Source organism: Oryctolagus cuniculus, chromosome 14 (assembly GCF_051225735.1).
Source record: "Oryctolagus cuniculus isolate XC-2025 breed Fujian yellow rabbit chromosome 14, ASM5122573v1, whole genome shotgun sequence".
NCBI lineage: Eukaryota > Metazoa > Chordata > Mammalia > Lagomorpha > Leporidae > Oryctolagus > Oryctolagus cuniculus.
In genome coordinates this window covers 31328639-31345553 of record NC_142880.1, presented here as the reverse complement: position 1 = coordinate 31345553, position 16915 = coordinate 31328639, and the positions used below count along the sequence as shown (strand labels likewise).

Genomic DNA, 16915 nt, shown 5'->3' with positions numbered 1-16915 from the left:
CCAAAAGTCCCAGACCCCATGCCTAACATTCAAAATGAGGGCTGCCAGCCCACAAGTTGCAGCCATTCAGGTAGCTTCCCTCAGTCTTAGATATGAAGAGCCGTCTGGGGATCGCCACACTTGAGGAAACCTACAGCCATGCAAATCAGATACCAAAGTACAGGAATGAGGGGGCAGGGGCAGGAATAAGACCAAAGCAAAGAACAGGAGAAAATTTCAGGAGAATTATAAGCAAATCTTAAAGAAGATATTCCAGAAAAACACCTCAAAGAAGCAAACTGAGGTCTAGGCGAGCGAGGTGGTGGTGCTAAGGCTGCCATAGGGGTCCCTGCTGAAGCCAGGGTCTGTCTCCAATGATTGGCGAGTGTAGACAGGTGGTTCATCATGGGTGGCTTTTTCTCAAGCATTTTTTCCAGTGTCTTTGGAACCCGGGATGTGAGGATTTTCATTTGGGGACTAGATGGAACAGGAAAAACCACAATTTTGTACAGATTACAAGTTGGAGAAGTTGATACCACTATTCCTACCACCAGATTTAATGTAGAGACAGTGGCATACAAAAACCTTAAATTCCAGGCCAGCGCTGTGGCATAGCAGGTAAAGCCCCCACCTGCGGTGCCGGCATCCCATATGGGTGCTGGTTTGAGTCCTGGATGCTCTACTTCCAATCCAGCTCTCTCTCATGGCCTGGGAAAGCAGTAGAAGATGGCCCAAGTGCTTGGGTCCCTGTACCCATGTAGGAACCTGGAAGAAGCTCCTGGCTCCTGGCTTCAGATCAGCGCAACTCTAGCTGTTGCAGCCAATTGGGGAGTGAACCAGTGGATAGAAGACCTCTTTCTCTCTCTTTGCCTCTCCTTCTCTTTCTGTGTAACTCTGACTTTCAGATAAATAGATAAATAAATCTTAAAAAAAAATTAAATTCCAAGTCTGGGATTTAGGACAAACAAGTATCAGGCCATACGGGAGATGTTACTATTCAAACACAGTTGCAGTCATTTAGGTAGCGGATAGCTGTGATGGAGACAGAACTGAAATTTCCAAATCAGAGTTAGTTGCTCTGTTGGAGGAAGAAGAGCTGAGAAAGCCATTCTAGTGGTGTTTGCAAATAAGCAGGACATGGAGCAGGCCCTGACTCCCTCAGAGATGGCAGATTCACGTGGGTTGCCTGCCTTAAAGGATGGAAAGTGGCAAATATTCAAAACGTCTACAACCAAAGGCACGGGCCTTGCTGAGTCCATGGAATGCTTAGTTGAAACATTAAAAACAGGCAATAATTCATTCACAGCAGGGCCTCGGAAGCAAAGGCTACATCACCTTTCTCTCTGGAAACAGTCAAGCGTGCCTCACGCTACGAAATGTTGTACCTGTGTGATAGTTGGCACACTCTGAACTGACTACAGTGTTTGTAATAAAAATGAAAAATAAGTATTTAGTTGGAGGGGTAACTCGATTGAATCACCTGAAGTTTTGTATAATGTAAAATATCCTTTCCTTGCTTTCATGTGTTAAGATATACATTCTATTTATATGGAATTCTAATTCAGATCAGCCTTATTACATACACTCTTGTTAGGGGAAATGTCCTCCTATTTTTGAAAAAAAAAAAAAAGAGAGAGAGAGAGAGATTGCATTCCCCTGACTAGAAATATTCAGAGAAAAATACAAGCTTTTGTAAGTCAAAAGATATATTTTAAAATCTAATAAGATATTATAAAATGAAGTTGAGACTACCCAAAAAGTAATAAAAGGATAAAACTTGAAAAATAAGAGAGAAAAGAAAATTTAGAGTCAAGCCAAGAGCCAAAATATCTAACCTATAGAAAGAAAGAAGGAAATGGGTAGGGAGAGCTGGAATTATAAAAAAAAAAAAAAAAAAGACATTTTATCAATAGTGAAGAAGTTTTTAGATTGAAAATGTACTCGTGAGTGCCTTGCAAAGTGAATGAAAAAGGTTCACACAAAAGCATTTCATCCTGAAATGTCAGGACAGCTGAAATAAAGAAAATCTTCAAATGAAATCAAAGATTACAGATGAAAGATCAGGCATGAGGACAGAGAATGGTACTGGACTCTCAACAATGACGCTATGGAAAGTAGAAGAAAATGCAGCGATATCTTTAAATTCCAAAGGGAAATTATTTACAATCTAGAATTCCTACAAAGCCAACCAACCAATTGAGTCTAAGACTGGAATAAAAGTGCTTTCAGACATGCAAGATCTCAAGTTTTTTTCCTGTGGAATCTTTTCTTCAGAAAAGATTGCACACATTTTCTTCGGAAGGTGTTTTCCACCAAGCAAGAATGATTAATATAAGGGAAATGAAGATAAGGTATCAACACGGGAGAAAGGACGTGGGGGTACCTAAGATGTTAGTGAAGGAAATTTCTAGGCTAACAACTGCATGACAGACCTAAAAAGCAGCCAGTGCAGACTGAGGCAGGAAAAGGAAGACTCCAAGCCTCCAGAACTGATATCTATCTCCAAGGGGGAGAAAATTGGATCAGTGATTTGCTGATGTATTTGTTCACTACATGGAGAAATGTACTAGAATTCTGGCAGAATTTGGAGATGACTTAGGAGTAGGCACATGGGCAGGCATTGTGGCAGAGCAGGTTAAGTCGCCACTTGGGATGCCTGCAGCCCATACTGGAGAACTGGTTCAAGTCTGAGTTACTCCCCGCTTCCAAGCCAGCATCCTGCCAATGCAGCTAGGAAGCAGCAGATGAACGGCCCTAGTATTTGCATTCCTGCCATCCATGTGGGAGACCCAGACAGAAATCCTGGCTCCTGGCTTTGACCTGACCTAACCCCATTGGACAATGAACTGGTAGATGGGAGATTGATCTCTCTCTTTCTCTCTGCCTCCCCTTCATTCTGTTATTTAAGTACATAAAAATAGAAAAGAGGAGGTATGTAATAGACAAAATGTCTGGACATGAAGCAATTATTAACCACAGGGAGACAAACATATTTGTTTAGAAAAAGAAACTTTACATTTTGAAGAATGTAATTATAGGGGCTTGGTTCCATGGCATAGCAAGCAGAGGCTTAACCTACTACAGCAGAGGCCACAAGAATGTTATTTTTATTAGGGCCGGATGGTGCATATTCTGGCAAGAGCCTATGCAGAAGCAGAAGCCCAAGTGGCATTTGCTGTAGGAAAATGAGGCAACACATGGAATAGCCCCCTTTGGACCTTATGTGAATTTCTCTCAGGATTGGGAAGAGGAGAGGAAGGAAAAGGTTATCTGCTATAGGAAAAGCGATTTCTGCGTACTTTATGCCATTCATGATGGACTAAGGATTCGAGATCATTCTAAATTTGGACATTGATTGCACTCATGAAATAGGCAGCTACAGCTCAGGCCCACTCTGCAAGGAAAGGGACGTGAAAGGAATGCCTGGGCTTTTCCCTATCAGTCAAACCTGGCTGAGTACAGTTTCCAGTCATTATTAATGTTCATTATTAATGTACTTCTTTTCTTCTTCTTCTTCTTTTTTTTTTTTTTTTTTTTTGACAGGCAAAGTGGACAGTGAGAGAGAGACAGAGAGAAAGGTCTTCCTTTGCCGTTGGTTCACCCCACAATGGCCGCTGCGGCCGGCGCACTACGGCCGGCGTACCGCGCTGATCCGAAGCCAGGAGCCAGGTGCTTCTCCTGGTCTCCCATGGGGTGCAGGGCCCAAGCACCTGGGCCATCCTCCACTGCACTCCCCGGCCACAGCAGAGAGCTGGACTAGAAGAGGAGCAACCGGACAGAATCCGGGCCCCCGACCGGGACCAGAACCCGGTGTGCCGGTGCCGCAGGCAGAGAATTAGCCTAGTGAGCCGCGGCGCCGGCCATTAATGTACTTATTTTCAAGGCAACCTTTTAGAAGTGGGCTTTTGACAGTGATTAAAGTTCTCACAACTTTCATCAGAGAGTCTATCTTGGAGTCCCAGCTCTGACTCCTGATTCTACCTGTGTGCTAATGACGACCCCGGGAGGTAGCAGAGGATGGCTCAAGTAATTGGGTCCCTGCTGCCTCTTGGGAGGCTTGGGTTGAGTTCTGGACTCCTGGCTTTGGCTGGCCCAGTCCTGGCAATTATGGCCATTTGGGGGTGAACCAGCAGATGCAGGCTCTGGGTTGTCAGTCTCTCTAAGGCAACAATGACAACGGGGACAAATACCCCGCAGCCATTTAAATTTATTTTTATAAGAATACTTCAAAAGTTTAATGGGAAAAAGTTTTGTGGCACAGCATGTTGGGCTGTGGCTTGAATACTTAAACCCCACATCTGAGCACCGATTGGAGTCCCAGGTACCCGGCTTTCAATCCAGCTTCCTGCTAATACATCCTGAGAAGGCAGCGGGTCGGCTGTCACCCACGTGGGAGACTCCGACAGAGCTCCTGACTCCTGGCTTCTGCCTGGCCCAGACCTGGACATTGTGGCCATTTGGGGAATGAACCAGAAAATGAAAGATGGATCTTTCTGTCTCTCTCTTTCTCTCTTCCCTGCCTCCCACCTCTACCTTTCAAATAAATAAATAAAACTTTAATAAAACATTTTTTAAAAATTAACAGAGAAATAGAATTAAAAGATTAAGTTTGGTTAAAAAAAAGACTTTTGAATCCACGCATATTTTTCACAATGCATATTTCCACAAATTTTTGAAGACTCCTCACCCCCTCATATTATCCTTATTCCACAGATGAGGACACCCAATACATAGGTTGGATAACCTGAGTAAGATCACTCACCTAGAAAGTGACCATGCTTGGGGCCAGCATTGTGGCACAGTGGGTTAAGCTCCTGCATGCAATGCCAACATCCCATGTGGGTGCAAGTTCCAGCCCCGGTTGCTCCACTTGTGATCCAGCTCCCCGCTAACGCACCTGGGAAAGCAGTGGATTATGGCCTGAGAGCTTGGTCCCCCCACACCCACACAGGAGACCTGGAGGAAGCTCCTGGCTCCTGGTTCCTGGCTTCAGCCTGGCATGGCCCCAGCTGTTGCAGCCATTTGGGGAGTGAACCAGTGGATAGAAGATGTCTCTTTGTCTCTCCTCTCTCTCTCTTTGTAACTCTACCTTTAAAATACATCAAATAGATATTTTTAAAAAGGAAAAAAAAAAAGAAAGAAAGTGACTGAGCTACAATTTAACACAAGCAGTCTCACTACAGAGCCAGATGCCCCTTAATCATTTCTCCCTAAAAAGTGCACCACATAGCGTGAATCCATATCACGTAATTTTCTAGTTTTGAAGCACGTGAACTTCCTTGATGTCCAACCACAAATCTCATGATAGCCAGCTATAGTGAGCACCTCTAGTGTAGCTAATATACAGTGATTGAAGAAATATATAATGTTAAATATCTTACAAAAAAGTAATTTATAAATGAGTCTAACATATTATAATGGAAAACACCATGTAAGATTCCCCATTAGAAAGTGATGCACAATCCACAAGCAGGTGTCCTTAAATGTGAAGTATCAAGGCCAGTTTGATATTGGGAGGGTGGCAAATCACTCAAGCATATGGAAGCTTTTGCTGGAGTTACATAGCTGAAAAGCGACAGAAACACTTCTCCAAAGAAAGGATGGATGCTGATCACCACCAAAGATGTCCATAATGTGGCTATAAAAGGGTGATTAAGTTAAAAAGAGGCTGTGAAGTTGGGTCTTATTTACTTAATTATTCCCTATCTCTTCCCCCACTGAAACCAGTTTGCAGCTGGAATATATGAGATACTTAATAAAGTGCTACTTGGTACGTAAATAAATATACAATGCAAAATAGGCTTGAAAGTATCTGTTTGAAATGAAAATCTCACTAAATCTAATTACAAAGCAATTCTTTTGTAAATGAAACATAATTCCTAAGGAACAACAATGAAATTATCATTTTTGGGCTGGCTCTGCGGCTCAATAGGCTAATCCTCCGCCTTGTGGCGCTGGCACACTGGGTTCTAGTCCTGGTCAGGGCGCCGGATTCTGTCCCGGTTGCCCCTCTTCCAGGCCAGCTCTCTGCTGTGGCCCGGGAGTGCAGTGGAGGATGGCCCAGGTGCTTGGGCCCTGCACCCGCATGGGAGACCAGGAGAAGCACCTGGCTCCTGGCTTCGGATCAGCGCGGTGCACCGGCTGCAGCACGCCGGCCGCGGCGGCCATTGGAGGGTGAACCAACGGCAAAGGAAGACCTTTCTCTCTGTCTCTTTCTCTCTCTCACTGTCCACTCTGCCTGTCAAAAAAAAAAAAAAAAAAGAAAGAAAGAAATTATCATTTTTGAGGTGGGGAGGAATGGAAAAGAAAGAACACAATTCCCTTCCCTCTCTTTTTCTAAATTTATTTATTTTTGTTTGAAAAAGCAGAGTGACAGAAATCTTCCACCTGCTGGTTTCACTCCCCCAAATGCCTACAGCAGCCAGGGCTGGGCCAAGCAAAAGCCAGGAGTCAGAAGCTCCATTCAGGTCTTCCACATGGGTGGCAGGGACCTCATACTTGGGCCATTATTTGCTGCTTCCCAGGGTATGCATTAGCTGGAAGCTGGATCAGAAACAGAGGCAGGATTTGATCTCATGCACTGTTGACGTAGGATGTAGTAATATAGCAGTGATTTAACTTCTGTACAACACCCACTCCATATCTATTAATTGGATACAATCCTCCGGGTTAATACTTTCTGATTGATTTTTACAATATAAGGAGCTGAGGGACCTTCTCTTTGTGTCAGTCATTCGGTTTCTTCTGAGTAACAGCCACGATGTTACAAAGCAGAGTGAGTTTCCAGAGCAATTTGTTTTTCTTGAAAATGCCCCTGGAAATAAGTGAAGCAAAAAAAAAAAAAAAAAAAAAAAAGTCTACATTTAGTTTCTTATGAAATTCTAGATATCCTACAGAGCGAATGAGATGAAGCAGATGACATAAAGTTATCTGTGCATTTCTTTTTAACTTAGAATTGGAAATACAATCAGATACAAACTACTGAACATGCATTTGCCTGATCATGTATAAACTTTTGTATCAATCCAAATTATTAATTTCAGTTATAAGTTACAGTCAGCACAGACTGGCTCCAGCAAAGGAATGACCCTTTGATAGTTTGTCCTTGTCAGTTAAACTGATGAATTTGTGCAGTGCCATCAGTGTCAAATGAAAATTTAACTTTGTCCAAAAAAGTAGAGAAAAATGACTGTCAAAGTCACTAATATACAAAGTGTTTCTCTTCTGCAATCTCTCTCTCTCTCTCTCTCTCTTCCTCTCTCTCAACTTCTCATGGTATTATTCTTTTGCTATTTAAAATTGTTCTAAATGAAGAAAGTTTAAAATTTAAAATTATTAGAATGAATTTTACCTTTCTTATTTCTATTTGCAATGTCAGTTTAAAGTACAAACACAAAAACATTTAATTTGTATGTGGAATCACCAAAACTACAGAATTCACATTTTCAGTTTATATGAATATATATATTTCATTTTTACAAGAACAATAAAAACTGCACTGAATGAATCAACTGTTTCTATTTTTCTTCTTGTAAATGAGCATCTATCAATGCCATCTAGCTTTGGCTTGCTGATAAATAAGGACTAAAAAGGAAAAATAACTGTGTGTCCTATCTTTCTCTTCCCTCTTGCATTTTTTTGGTATAAATATTTGGCTAATAAAAGAAGTAACATAGGTAAGAAAGAGTGTTATGGAATTTTCCTTAGATATTCTTATTTCATTTTTTTAAAAAATAACTTATTTTATTTGAAAGGCATAGTTGCACAGAGAGAGGGAGAGACACACAGAGAGAGATTTTCCATGTGCTGTTTCACACCCAAAATGACTGCAACAGCCTCAGTCAGGAGCCAGGAGCGTCATTTGGGTCTCCTGAGGGGCTGCAAGGACCCCAGCTCTTGGGCCATCTTCCATTGCTTTACCAGGTGCACTAGCAGGGAACTAGATCAGAAGTGTAGCAGCTGGGACTCGAACCAGTGCCCATACAGGACAATGGCAGCACAGGTGTGGGTTTTATTCACCACTCCACAACATTGGCCCTGAATATTTATATTTCTTAAGATACCATTGCCTTCCATTAGTTGGCACAAATTCCAGTTTTGACATATGACCTCTTGGGGTTGTCAGCACCCCTGTTTCCTTGTACTCATACATCATAGACATAACACACTGACCTCATACTCACTTGGAGTCACACTGAACTTCCATGCAATAGCATGCTGTATTCATGAGGCACCGGGGACACTAATGAGAACAGAATGCCAAGTAACAGTGCACATATATACTGGGCATATTTCCTCTGCTTACCTGCATGCTATATTGTCTTTCTCTTACAAAACACAAGTGCAAAGATAAGACTATCATCAATATCAAGATAGCAATAGAAGAGCATTAAAGCAAGCACAGGACCCTTCTGAGTGGGGGGCCCTATGCAGCTGCATTGTCACCATGCTTGAATTGGACCTGTGTTAACTTTGCTGAATGGGCCCATCTTTCTTTAATGTGAATGTGTTAGCCTGCTCTGCATATGATAAACCTAATGTCTGAAAAACTTTCTGGGAAACAGCAAGGTTAACTATTTTCCTGGACTCCTGGAATACCACCATCCAGGATATTAATTTATTAATGGTTCCTCAGTCCTACCAATATTTATTAAGGATTGATGTAGGCCTAATAACTAAAAGCATTTCTTTAGAAATTGGAGGGTTATATTCTGGATACACACCCTTTGTCAGATATATGATTTTTCAAATATTTTCTGTGCAGCTTTAAAACAATACAGATTTATATCCTGCCATCAATCAGGTTTATATCCTGCCATCAATCACATTGAAAATCGAAGGATACCTCACTGAAAACCCAAGAACACCTGGTAATAGTTAAGAAATTTTATTATTGATTAAGTGGGTACACCACATTCCCCACTCACACTCACATATGATGTTATGGATATGCAGGGAGAGGCGATCAATGGGGTTGTTAATCACTTATCCTACAATGGCCCCAAGGCCCACCCCTTCTTGAGGTACAGTAGGGGCTCCCTTGGTGATAGAGTTTGTTGAAAGGCATACTACTTGGGAACAAGCTGCTGGGTGCCACTGCATGGGACAGCATTCCGGCTGACTTAGACCTCTGTAGCCACCATGCTACTCCTTAGGCCACACGTGTATGATACTGACAGGTGATCCTGGCCCTAGTTTTTATCCCAATAGTTCCCAAACATGGATGTGCAATAGACTCACCTATAGGTTTTCTTCTCTTTTTTCTTTTTCTTTTTTTTTTTTTGTTACCCAGGCTGCCACCCAGGTGTTTTCGTTGTTGTTTTGAGATTTATTTATTTATTTATTTGAAAAGCAGAGTTACAGAGAAGTAGAGGCAAAGAGAGAGAGAGCGAGGTTTCCCATCCACTGGTTCACTCCCCAGATGGCCGCAAAGGCTGGAGCTGGGCTGATCCAAAGCCAGAAGCCAGGAGCTTCCTCTGAGTTTCCCACATGGGTTCAGGGGCCCAAGCACTTGAGCCATCTTCTACTGCTTTCCCAGGCCATAGTAGAGAGCTGGATCAGAAGTGGAGCAGCTGGGACTTGAACCAGTGCCCATATGGGATGCTAGCACTATGTGGGTAGCTTTATCTGCTACACCACAGCACCAACCCCAACTTTTATTTTCATCATAGCAATACAAGTGCAATGGCACCCCAAGGTTTATTTTTGTTTATTTTTTAAATTTTTAGTTTTTTTCCCCAAGGTTTATAACATAAAAAAGCAAACACTGCCCCTAACCACTGTGGCTCTTTAGTCCTCACCACCATCACTTCCAATAGCAGTTCTTATCCTTTCTACCATGAAGCATACTGACAATTCCCTTTCTTGATCGTTCTGGAGTAGAACTTATCTGCTGACTTCCCACTATGGCAGAAGAGGCAAAATTTGGTTCTCTCAAATTCTTTCCACTCAGAGTTTGCCTCAATCTCATACTATCATACTGTAGAATTCTGATACTATAATTTTTTTCCATCAACACTCAGTGCTTATGTTAAGATGATTATGTAATAGTTACTGAAGGTATACTATAATTACATTCTAAGATGTATTTATTTATTTGAAAGACAGAGTTAAAGAGAGGAGAGACAGATCTTCCATCCACTGGTTCACTCCCCAAATGTCTGCAACAACTGGGGTTGGGTCAGGCCCAAGCCTGGAGCTTCTTCCAGGTCTCCCACATAGGTACAGGGGCCCAAGGACTTGGGCCATCTCTGTTGCTTTCCTAGGCACATTAGCATGGAGCTGGATTGAAAGTGCCAGCATCCCATATAGGCTCCGGTTCAAGTCCCAGATGCTCCACTTTTGATCCAGCTCCCTGCTGATATGCCTGGGAAAGCAGCAGAAGATGGCCCAAGTCTTTGGGCCCCGGTAACTATGTGGGAGACCCGGAAGAAGAAGCTCCAGGCTCCTGGCTTCAGATCAGCCTAGCTCTAGGCATTGTGGCTTCTCAAATAAATAAATAAATATTTTAAAAAATATTCTGAGCACTTACTGTATACACAGCAGATATATAACAAGATCTTTAAAACACATTTTCTTCGGTAAGTCTTATAAAACCCTGGGTGTGTGTGTGTCTGTGCCACATGGGGTTAAGCCTCCGTCTGCAGCACTGGCATCCCATATGGGTGCCAGTTGAGTCCCAGCTGCTCCACTTCCAATCCAGTTTCCTGCTGATGTGCCTGGGAAAGCAGTGGAAGATGGCCCAAGTCCCTGGGAACCTGCCAACCACATGAAAGACCCAGAAGAAGCTCCTGGCTTGAGCCTGGCCAGCCCCTGCCATTGCAGCCATTTGGGGAGTGAACCAGTGAATGGAAGATCGATTTCTCTCTCTTTCTTTCTCCTTCTCTCTTTCTCTAACTCTGCCTTTGAAATAAGTAAATCTTAAAAAACACAAAACAAAACCCTGGTGGGTAGGCACTAATATTATCCATATTTACAGATGTAAAAAAAAAATGAGGCAGAGAAAGGTTAGCTAGATGACTTATAGCCTCGTAATGTGTTGGTGTAGATGTTGTGATTTGAATGCAGGTGACTGAATGCGGGAGCCACATTATTTATCGGTGCTCCCTGCCCAGTTAGGTCTGTTGATTCACAAGCAGAAAAGTGATTTTGAGAGGAAGGAAGGACGATCAACCTCCCTGCAAAATGACAAAATGGTGGGGAAGATCAGCTATTCTTAAAGTAAAAAATGAATTAATTGAATAGCTGACATAAAAGTCTCTTCATAATCCTAAAAGTCAGACAAACCTGTTTGAGAAACCTGCTCTACAACTTGTCTGACCTGGGGAAAATTTACTAAATCTAAATTCTGTCATTTGTAAACCTCGGCTTACTCCAGCTTTCACAAGATGAAACAGAAGAGCACATACAGTGTTTATCGTGGCACCTGGTATTTATTAAATGTCCCACAAATGTCAGTTACTGTTACTATTTTTAGTATTTTATTCTTGAGTTTCTCATCCTCAAACACACTTTTTTTTTCTTGCTCTCTTTTGGTCTGAGTCATTCCTACAAAATGGAGCTGGGGTTGAGTCGTAGTCACACAATCGCTAGGCAACCAGACCTAGATTTTCTTCCTTCAGTCCTACTCATATTCGTCACCCATATCTCCTGTAATTTAGTGCCAGATTATAGATTTTCATCCATGCATTTTAATTTAGATCCTTCCCTTTTATCTGACTTTCAAGCATATTGTGTTAAAATTCCCAAATGATACCTTTAGAGTTTGCTGCAAAGAAAGTCCTTAGCATAACTCTCAGAAAACTTGAAGTTGTTCTTAGGGGAACAATCATTGCTTTGCATTTCATTATTGAATAGAAAATCTACGTGAACAATATCAACTTTTAAATGAAATTTTATGCCTGGAAGGGGAGCATAAGTGTAAAAAGGAGAGCACCTCATTATCACTCTTTCAAGCTGCTAGGAGTGAAACTTGAGTCATTGCCTATTCCAACATCAAAAACTCTCTTGGATATACTAAAGAACATCATTACGCACACAGCAATAAAATGAGGAAGTTATTAGAGGGAGCCACTAAGAATAAAAGATTGCCAAGGCAGATTCTTAAAATGGATAATATAATCTGCTCATTAATAAGTAGTTTCAAATAGCTCTAAGAGTTTCTAACTGAAACTGGATTCCTTGGGGTTCTTAAGTTGGGGGCCTCAAGTTAATTTTTTCCTGTTTATTTAAGACACTCATACCTCCTTGCTGACCCGTGCAAGGATGTTTCTACCTCTAGCCATGGAAACACACAGAAACATTCGATCTTGGTCTCGGTATTTATCATGTGACTCATGTGAAGCTGCCCTTATTTTTAAAGACCCCACATTTGAACGAAGAGAAAGCATATGAAGGTGCCCCGGCTTCGCCATCTTGCTATCATCCTCTTTACTGCCGTCATAATGTAGAAATTCTAACTGCAGAATAATTATTGCATGTCACCTCCATAAACCCCGCCGTTAAAGTTGCTTCTTTAGTTGAGAGGAGTGCATTTAGAAATACACATGCCAGTTCGGTCTCCCTGGTCACTTTCTTTTACCGTACACAGAGTAACTCCAGTTTCTAATAGGATTTTCGTCCTAACAACTGCTTATCTTTAACTTGGCTTGTAGCTCCACTGCTGGACCTTGCCCCTCCCCGTGTCAAGAGAAATGTCTGCATTAGTTGAGCTGGCTGCCCTGGGAGCTGATCCTTCATAAACCCTGTTAGCTCCGTGGGGAGAAGTCCAACCCCACACTTCCCCACAGGTTAGGAGCTCCTTAGATAGCAAGATGTAGAATGCACACGAAGGACACACACAAAGCAGTTGAAAATAATAAAGAAAAACCCAATAAATGATCCTTTGTTTCCTTTCTGACAAGAACCCACGGAAGGTCGAGTGTACGGCAAAAAAAAAAAAAAAAAGAAAGAAAGAAAGAAAGAAAGAAAGAAAGAAAAGAAAAGTCTTTTCAGTTTTAGAAATGAGAGCGTGGCCCGGCCCCTCCTTGCTCTCCCACAGCGGCGACCCCCACCTCGCACTCCCAGATTAACGCAGGCCCGAAGGTGGGCGGCTCCCGGCGAGGGTCGGCCCAGCCCCGACCACCGAGAGGAGGACCCTCGGCTTCCTAGAGCGGCCGCCGGGAGCCGCCTCGTTGGCCCCGCCTCCCCGGCCCGCCGGCCCCCCGACTCAGACTCTGTGTCCCGGGAGCCGACGCCTGCGCCCTGGCGCGCTTGTGCCCTGCCGGGGGTCTGTGTGTTTTCTGTAGCGGAGAGGCAGGGTTCTGCTGCCCCGGGTTGGCGACGCTGCCCTGGGGTTGCCCCTCGCAGCCTCAGGCGCCTCAGTCCCACGGCGGAGGCTGGGGCTGGCCTGTGGGCGGCCGCTCGAATAACAGAGAAGAACCCCGGGCAGGGAAGGGACAGGGCTGGCTCCCAGGCCCCGCGCTGTGGCTCTGGGGCCGCCTGACCTCGGGCGGGTTGCTTAACTCTCCTTAGTTTGCTGGACGGCAGCGCAGCTGCTGCATATTTGGCGCTTTCCATGGGCCTGGCACGTGTTCACTCCGTGATTCAGTAAAAGCTGATTGTATTCCAGCCTGCAATAGCAAGGTGATGCCCCCGCGGTCAGCAAGACTGCCAGGGTCGCCGACCATGGGGAAGAGGCTCGCTGTGGGACACTGATTGCAACGTTAAGAGCTGATAGCATATCATATTGGGAAGGGGATGATGATGGGACAGAGGAGGAAAAGAAAGGCTTCCCTGAGGAGCTGAAAAATGAGGAGGACCAGCTGGGCTCGGGTTCCAAGCCTAGGGAATAGCGCGTGCGAGGACTCAGCTGGAGGGTGCATCTGGTGGACGCCATTAGTGTCGGGACTACCGAAGATGGAGTACTGGGCAAGGAAGTTGGCAGCTAATTTTGATCCTAATAGTCCTTCCTTAATGATGCGCAGTGTCCATCTGGGTGCTTCCTAACTCATTTTGATTAAAATACAGATTTTGAAATTCCGAGGAAAAACTTTTTTTTATGGTTTCTCATGGCTTACTCCGTCAAATATACACAACTAACTTGATTGAAATTTTCTCCATCAAGCCAAGGGTCCATATTCAGTTCCACACTATATTCTGCTGTACACAACTGTATTCTTAGTTAATGTTGACTCCTTTTGGAACCTTGTAGGATTCAGCTCAGTTCTTCATAATGTGCAAAGCATTGCATTTTATGAAGGGATTGTGTTCTAAGCACACTGATTCTTGGTGTCCCAAATATCTACCTCTAGAACAAGTCTATTCCTTGGACTACTTTCTGCTAGCACTACTATTAGCAGTACTATTATTGTAAATACTTGTGATGATTGAATATAGGCACGTTTTTGAATTATAAGAGTCTTATCCTAACCCAACATATAGATTGTTGATACAGACTCTTTTCTTTCCACTCAGGATCCTTTCGTCTCTTCTCTCTCTACCCCAGATGCCAGCCAGGCTTTTGAGAACCATCTGATGCTAACAGGATGGAAGCTGACTCAACTTCACCCCACCACCTACTTTTCTGTCTTAAGAGTGCTGTGTTCATATCTCACTCTTTAATTTCCTTTGCTTGGTACTGCTTTCAGGACTCTAATTCTGCTTTAGGCACCCTCTATGCATTTATAGTCACTGCTTTTTTTTCTTTGATTAGGAAGTTGCTTCACCAATCTTTTATTTCTGAACCAAAAAAAAGAGATCTGATCATAATGGGCATAGTACAATATACATAGTACAATACCAGGTGAGCTAACAGTTCTTCTTCTTTGTTCCCTTCTGTCTGGTAGAATACTTTGTATTATGACTAGTTGTTTGTGTTAGTCTCCAGTTAAGTCTCCACCTGGAACAGCCCTCCTTGAGGATAGAGACTGATTCCACCCCCTCCTACATCACTTATCTCAATGCCTGGTGCATTATACGTACTAAGTATATTCTGAGTGAAAATAAAAAAGAGGACTTTATTGATAAATTGTTTTTTAAGTGCAATCAATGTAAGTGGGAGGTTAACTCCTACAGTCTGAAAATTCTGAGAAATCCCCTCAAAATTTTCACACATCTTTTTCTTACCCTGTAAAATTATACTTTTCCTTCTTGTTCCCTTTATTCTTTCCTATTTGGTTGTGTTTGTATTTAAACAAAACAGAGAAAGAACAAGCCAATGAGATCATTTCCCCATGATCCCAACAAGAAAACAATCTCAGGTTGAAATGGTCACATTCTTAGTGAGACTCAACCAATGTTCGCCCCAAACTTTGGTAGAAGCCAAACTTTGTATTTTTTTATTCAAGTAAAATAGCTATAATAAAATAAGAAACTTTAGATAAGTAAAATAAATTAGAAGAAAATAAAAGCCATCCCTTATTTCATCATACAGACCAATCACTATATGCATTACATACACACTTCTTTTGTTACAAAAATAAAACCATACAAATTTCAATCTTTTGTAACCTACTTCTTAACAATATGTGATAGCTTTTCTCTCTTGATTCATTTATTATGAAGTTTCCTAACCTGGGTGCTACTGACAATTTGGTCAGATAGAAATTTCTTTGTTGTAGGAGGCAAGAAAGAGTGTTTGCTTGGCCAAACTTCCATCAGGTTTCTGAATCTTTTCCCAGTCCTGTCTGTGCACTTCCTTGTAAAGTCCAGTTTTATCAAAAACCTTGCTAAACCAGTTTATCAGTCCCTCATATCTGATCACCTATGAGATCGGACCTGCTTCCTTATCCTCCATCATCCCCAGGTGATACTGATAACCCTGGCTGCCTTCAGCAAGAAGCCTGGGAGGTCAGAATCCCCCTTACCCTTATTCTCTCTCTCAGTGATTTTCCACTCAGGGATCCCCCACCCTACACCCTGGCTATCAATGTCCACATATCCATGTATCTGAAGTGAAGCCCGGTATCTCTCCCTTTACTGTAAAATCCCATTGCAGTGGTCTCCATACCTATCATAACAAAAGTCTTCCTTGCTGTGTAGTGTCATTAAGTAATTTTTTTCTTGAATATGGGCTGTGTTGTGCATTGTAGGATGTGTAACAGCATCCTTCACCTTCACCCATTAGGTTCTATTAGTGCCACCTGCCACTCTTCACTGTGACAACTAAAAATGTCTCTAGTCATTGCCAAAGGTCCCCTGGGGGATACAATTTCCCCTGGTTGAGAACCACTGATTTACTCTAATGTTGTATACTATTATATCACTCATTTTTCTTTCCTTGCCATCTGTCTCCAGAATGACTATTAAGACAGCAATGGTAAAAGCTTTGTTTTTTGTATTTTATTTTGCAAACAGTTAATATCAAATGAAGACTGGAAGTTTTGAAGGATTAGATGTTTAAACTCTGTATTAAACTGAAGTAATGCCACTAGACTCAGTGGAATTTGTTCTCATCTTAGAATATGCCCTCTTTATGACCTATGATTGGTTGTTTAAAAATTTTGAGTTAGCTTTGAGTGAAGAAGGCATACATTGTCTCCAAGCAAAGGATGGTGTCATTGTAGGGGAAAAAAAAAGCAGAAGATTGATAGCCTTTGGGAGAAGTGAATTTGCTAAAGGTACCTTGATGATGCATCTAGGCATAATAAATATTTTTAAAATCACTGCAATCTCTTGTATTTTTACTTTTCAAAAGACTTCTAAAATAAGGACATACTTATGCAAAATTCTTGAACATCTTTCAAGGTTATTTAAAAAGGTTAAAGGAAGATTTTTTCAAGCTTTTTTTTTTTTTAAAGAAGATTGTAATTGTTAAATGAAACATAGAACATTGCATAAACATAGCGATTGCAGTTTAGTGGATTGCTACAACAGGAATACTGTGTAATCACCAATCCAGGTCAGGAAAAAGACGATGGAGCTCAGGAGACAGCCCACTTCCATGACCATCTCCAAG

At 42.3% G+C, this 16915-nt stretch overlaps 1 pseudogene; it reads left to right on the top strand.

Moving 5' to 3' along the window:
- Nucleotides 1–384: 384 nt before the first annotated feature.
- Nucleotides 385–13462, top strand: LOC149122281 (uncharacterized; annotated as a pseudogene).
- Nucleotides 13463–16915: the final 3453 nt, after the last annotated feature.